The sequence below is a fragment of the Corvus hawaiiensis genome, chromosome 4 (assembly GCF_020740725.1).
Source record: "Corvus hawaiiensis isolate bCorHaw1 chromosome 4, bCorHaw1.pri.cur, whole genome shotgun sequence".
Taxonomy (NCBI): Eukaryota; Metazoa; Chordata; class Aves; order Passeriformes; family Corvidae; genus Corvus; species Corvus hawaiiensis.
In genome coordinates, this window is record NC_063216.1 from 64701053 (window position 1) to 64707352 (window position 6300).

The 6300-nt window shown below is 44.5% G+C and overlaps 1 protein-coding gene across 5 annotated transcripts in view; it reads left to right on the plus strand.

Moving 5' to 3' along the window:
• The window catches only part of CELSR1 (cadherin EGF LAG seven-pass G-type receptor 1), a 176979-nt gene that overhangs the window by 110672 nt on the left and 60007 nt on the right, over positions 1-6300 (plus strand). The window lies entirely within an intron of this gene.

The following is a 6300-nucleotide window of genomic DNA, read 5'->3' on the forward strand; positions in this document are numbered from 1 at the left end:
AAGGTCCTGCTGCATCTCTTTAAGGGAGCACAGGTTAATTTAACCTCAGTGACAGAAAGCCTAAGAGCATATAGAAACAAGCTACCACTGAGTGTCTGATGTGCAGTGCAGTAATTCTGGGGAATAGGATGAACAAAAAAACCCTGAATGACTCACAGAATGACTCACAAAAGTAACAACTTTTGTGTACTGTTAGACAGTGTATGTGGTGGGATCCACTTTTATGGTCAAGAGGTGTAAAATGATGGGTGCCTAGGAGAGTGTCTCCACTGTACTGGTGGAGCTTGCAGTCTCCTAGACTGCTATTCAGTACAAATATTACTCTTTTTCCATAATTGGGATGAGGTTTCTTCTCATATCTGATAAACAATAGTAAGCTGCTGTTCTTTCTCTCCCTCCTTGAATGTCTTCGACTGAGGAGTGCCATGGTTTTTGTTTCAGATACTTGGCTGTGTTGGGAGTAGCCCACCCCTTCAGAATGGTTACAGTTAGTAGGGACCTGCTGATTCTCATCCCTATGAGCTTCCCACCCGGCAGAACCCAGACCTGTACTTAGCCTGACGACAACTGCTGGAGAAAACAGGCAAATTCTTCAGTTAGAGATAAACTTGAAAGAAGTGAGGGCTGCTTAGTGTTGCTCTTTGGCGTGTTGTGAATTCAAAGAACAGGAGGTGCATTGCTTTCAGACTCACATATGAATTCAAAAATCTGCCTATGGTAAGTGGTGGTTTCTCTTGAGTTAACTGGCCTTCATCTGGGGCATGCTGCAGCTTGAATATCACCAAAGACTGAGCTAATACTGTAGAGATTTAGCTCTCAGCCCACTCATGCTCTAGAATTTGCCAGTACCTTCCTGTCTTATGGAGGTTTTATCCCTCATCCACTGGCTGAAAGCTGTTTCCAGGTGCCAGAACACCCTGTGTTTCAGTGCCAAGTCCCGCACTGTATTTTATTTTCCATACCTGGAGTGAGTGCCGCAGCTCTCCCCTTGTGCTTGCTCAGCAGGCGAGCGAGTGGGTGGGAAGGCAGCTTTCTCCCTCACCTGTGGGTTCCTTGGCCAAAGCTGCCCCTGGAGGGTTATTTACCCGTGCCCCTACAGCTGTGCTGTAAATAAGAAGAGCTTATTTTTTGAAGTCTGCATCCACAAATCCTCCATACTGTGGATCACTAGTAGTGCCCACAGACTGGCTGTTGATGCCAGGGGTAGTATATATTTGGACAAAACTAACCACCTCCGTATCTGGGACACCTCAGTGACCCCCATTTGTTCATGCCATCTGAGCAGTGGCTCTCCAGCGCTGTTGGACAGTGCTTGTGTGCTTTGCTGTGATCCAGATGAAGCTATGGGCAGCTGAGGGTCTTAAGGATGATATCGATTTGGGACTGCTGCCACCTGAGGTAGACTTGGGATGAAGCTGTTTGCAACAGAGAAACAGATCCTATCTGCACTTGCTCGGGACTCAGGATAAAGTAGAAGGAAGGGTAGGGTCATGGAGGAAAAGTCAGGAAGAAAAAAGCAATCCCAGGTCAGGTCAGGGCTTCTTTTGATGCTGTTCCTGTAGCTAGTCAGGCAATATGGTGGTCAGAAAAAGGAATTTCATATGGAAGTTCTGTGAATATAGATGTCCGAAGAAGCATAAATTGAGAGTGTACCCGAAGATAGTATCTGTCAATGCTCTTAATGTTTAAAGAAAACAGAAAGCATCTGCAGATCTATTCTGAACCACCCACCTTCACTCTACGTACACTCATCATCTCCATGTGTGATTTTTGTCATGCCCAATTGTACTGGGTTTGGCTGGGGTAAAGTTAACTTTCTTCACAGTAGCTAATATGGGCTGTGTTTTGTATTTGTGCTGAAAGCAGTGTTGGTAGCACAGGGATGTCTGAGTTGCTGCTGAGCAGGGCTCACACAGAGTCAGGACCTTTTCTACTCCTCAGACTGCCCCACCAGTGAGGAGGCTGGGGGTGCACAAGGAGTCGGGAGGGGACACAGCCAGGACAGCTGACCAGAGGGGTATCCCATGCCATATGACTGAAGGGAAGAAGAAGGAATGGGGGGGATGTTCACAGTGATGACATTTGTCTTCCCAAGTCACCATTACGCGTGACAGAGCCCTACTTTCCTGAGGATGGCTGAACACCTTCCTACCCTTGGGAAGTGGTGAATGAATTCCTTGTTTTGCTTTGCATATGTGCACAGCTTTTCCTTTACCCATTAAACTGTTTTTATCTCAACCCACAAGTTTTCTCACTTTTACCCTTCCGATTCTATCCCCCATTCTATTGTGGGGAAAGAGAGCGAGCAGCTGTGTGGGGCTTAGCTGCTTGCTGGGGTTAAACGACGATACTAAGCAAGAAATAAGCACTTTACAACAGGCCTGGTGTTCAGCAGATAAAGACTTTCTATAATGGACTTTCTCTAATTCCTATATAAGTAGGAAAGACCTTGAGATAAAAAATGCTATGTTTACCTGGCAAGCGTGGATATGTAAAGGGAAGGTTTGCTGAGTTTGGGGTTTGCTGAGTTTTTGTATTTCTGGGGAGCTGAGAATGCATCTCCCTGTTTTCTAAATTAAGCAGAAAAATCAACCAGTTGGAAAGTACAGTCCTGTAAAACCCGTGTATTTCTTATACTCTTGCACACGTTATGTCTGCCGCTCATTGGCAGAATTATCTTTAGGATTATCTTTATGGCAAATCTCTGACATTCATCACTGCCTTTGTTTTACTAGAGCCTCTGTTTTGATTCTGGGAGCCTGTGTCACACAACTGCCTAACAGTGGCGAGAGGCAGAGCAGTGCTGAACAACTTGAGCATGTGTACACGAAACTTACCTTTTAAAAACTTGGGTCCACCCCTGCTCTCCCACCCAGGAGCCATCTGGGACCAAGTTTCGTGCAGCCACCAGTCACCAGGGTGGGTGACACAGTCATACTCCAAAAATCAAGATCTACAGGGCTATGTGCTGGTGCAGTTGTGGGCAACTGAAGCTTGGTGGCCACTTGCAATCCACAGCCGTGGGCAGGCAGGATGTGCCTTTTAATCCAAGGGCATAAACACAAGTGGCACAGGCAGTCACAGGCAGCGGGAATGTGCAGATCTGTGTTGGAGAGGTTAATGTAGCAACTTGTTTTGAATAGGATGGGATGAGTGCAGCAACCTCTGATGTTCTGCTGCAGAGACAAGCACAGACCCTGCTGGCTCCAGCACACGTGCCCCTGCACGAGGTGCCTTTGGAGCTGACAGATAGGTTATCTCGCTTCCTTCTGAAAACACAGACTGTCTCTGATGATGGCAAATTTGCCTGTTATGGAAATGTATTCTGTATCCAGGACTGACAATTGATTTTGCTACTTTGCCTTGGGAAAAAAAAAAAAGCAGAGTGCCTTTCACTACAATGTTGTAGTGAAACTCAGATTGTGACAATTGTGCCAAAAGATACAGATGGTGCTGGTTACTGCTTTCTTTCCTGTAAAGGGAACCAACTCTTGTTAGAAGTTCTGGGTTCTCAGCACTCTGTTGCCCCAGAACCAACAGGCAGCATCACACAGTGGCTCAGCACAGGCTTCCCTGCACTACCCCACTCCCACCTTGTGCGAGCATTCCAGCACAAACACCTTGTTTGCTCAGCTCTCTCTCTCTCCCTGCTGAGCCTGCCAAGGAGGCTGCCAGCGCTGCGGGTGATTTATGAGGCAGGCACATGCCTGCAGCTGAATAGGGATTGCCAGCTCCTTGGAGAAAAGCCACATAGCTGCCACCAGCTAGGCATAACTTTAGTCACTGGACCCTGAGTGAAAGACCCTGCCCTCACAGTATCCAGGACACCACCCAGTATCATTTACTTCTTAATCTGAACGGTCAGGAAAAGTGGTTGGCAATTAAATTCTTAGATTTAGGTATTAGGTATTATCCCTTGTGCTGGGGAGCACCTCTCACACCAGAGCAGGGTTGCCCAGATGAGTTTTGTAACTTGGTTGGAAAAGACAGACCCCAACAGAAGTCAAATAACTGGAAAAGCAACTATTAATAGATGTTGGGTATGACTTATGCAAATGTCTATCACGGGTGCAAATTATGCAAATGTCTATCACTGGTGACATCTGAGCAGATGTAATTGTGATCTGAGGGAGGATTTTTGAAGTTAATCCTCATGGTGGCTTCCAGATTAATTTGTTAAGGGATTGAGGGAGACTTTTTAAATAAACAATGCAGTTGTTGAAGATTATGGTAATGCCACTGTTGATCAGATGTGGACACTGCCAGAGTTTGGATTTTGCTGGCTCAGATTGACTTGCTGTGTTTACTGCATTTGTGATTGACACGGACATGCTCCAGCATTGCTTGGCATTGTCTGATAAAGAAAAATGCAGAATAGTAATTTCTATGTCAAGCAAACTGTGGAGGTGGGGACGTACTGGAAATACTGAAAATGTTATTCAATTAGGAGCAACCTACTTCTCTGGGCATATTTTTCCAGAAAGAAAGAGAATTTTGTGGCATTTCAAAACCTAAATTCATGGTATTTCAAGGAAATGCCAATATAGCTTTTAAAAGCCCTCTTAAGCGTGCAAGGCAGAAAGTGTGTTACAATGTAGTGCTTCCTCTTAAAAGAAACCAGATTTAACCATATTTCTTCCAACTTTATCATTTCCTTATCACCCATCTCATTGTGAATTGTTTAATAGCAGAATGCACAGCGAGGTCTAGAGGTCAGTGGTGTTGCAGCAAGAAGGAGGTGGTGGATGGTGCTAACTTGCAGCAGAGCATAGATGGTACACTTCACCAGATCATCAATTTGTGCTGGATGCCTTTCCTTCTACGGCATTTTCATGGGATCAAAAGTTCTGCCTTAGTTTACACACAGGGAAGCTTACAGGACACCAAAACCACAGGGAGCATAACCACAGTCAATTCATTAGCTCAGGTTCTTGAGGACTTAGCTGTACTTACCCGTGTAACTGGGGGGCTTCTTCACAGAGAAAGCTACCGGGGTTTCTTCAGCTTTACAAGAAAAAAAAGCAATTCAAGTGTAAAAGTCACTTTTCTTTTCTAGCCACAACCAAAATTTTTAAGCAGCATCCTGAGAGAAATGCACTTTTAATTTACTTCTCAACTCAAGAGGGTAAGGAAATTTGACTGGGTTTCCAAGGTGGTTAGCCAGAAGCAGGTTATGATAGCTTTTTCACAACTTTCTTACAAGAACAGGAGTTGCTGTATCAGCAGATTATTGTGCTTTTTGGTGGGTAGGCTTGTATATTGGTGAAAGATGTGGTAGGTAGTGCTGGAGGCACATGGACAATATGAGGGTATGAGGAATTTGTAGCTATGCATTTGTATTACTTACCTGTACTATGTATTTTTGGTGCTACTGGACATGGCCATTTAAAAAAAAAAAACTAGCAATTAAAATTACAAGCAGCTAGAGGAAGGAAAGAAAGTATATTTTTTCATTACTGAATGCATTCCACATTTTACATTTAAAGTTCAGAGTGTTTTTCTAGTCAAGCACATAAAATATGTTCTTCGTGTGTGAATGCAAAAGATGTCATTTCCCACATGCTCAGAGTTCAATTTTTAAAATGCCATGAGAAGAGGTAATCTCAGAAAAAATAGTTCAGTTTTGAGTCATTTCCTGGCTTTCTGGCTCATGATTCAGACACTCACATCCTTGCTGAGGTCGGATTCATCCTCTTCCACCCAAATCCAGAAGATCATCAATGAAAGTCCTCCTCTAGGTAAGACCATAGATTTGCTATATAGAAACTGAACCTTGACAGATTCTGATTAGAATTAATATATCTGCCCACAGGTCTGATGGTCTTGCTGTCCCTTGAAATCTTTAAATCAAGTCAGTATTTCCCTTTCTAAAGGAAAATTTTTGCTTGGGTGCAAGCTATGTTATTGAGCAGGACTCTTTGGGTGATGCTCTTTGGTTGTATAAAGCACAAGACTGATTAGATGAGAACAGGAGTCCCATCCATACAAAAAAATGTGACAGGATCCTGTGAAAACCCGTCTTGAGCTCCAGCCTGCAGTATTGCAGGTGGAAAGCCTAGAGCCAGGAGAAAAATGTTGCTGCACATTTGCCCTGTTTTTACACACTTCCACAGCATCTACCACTCCCTCAGTGGGACTTTGGTCTGGCCTATGGCAACCATTTACATTCCTAACATCTCCTGGAAAGCACTGGAGGGCTGCCTGGCTAATGTTTACTTTTTCTTGCTCTTGTGGAGCCCCTGCAGGTGTTAGTGGGTGTAAGGGGGTGGGGGGTGGGCAGCTGATCTATCCTTGTGGAAC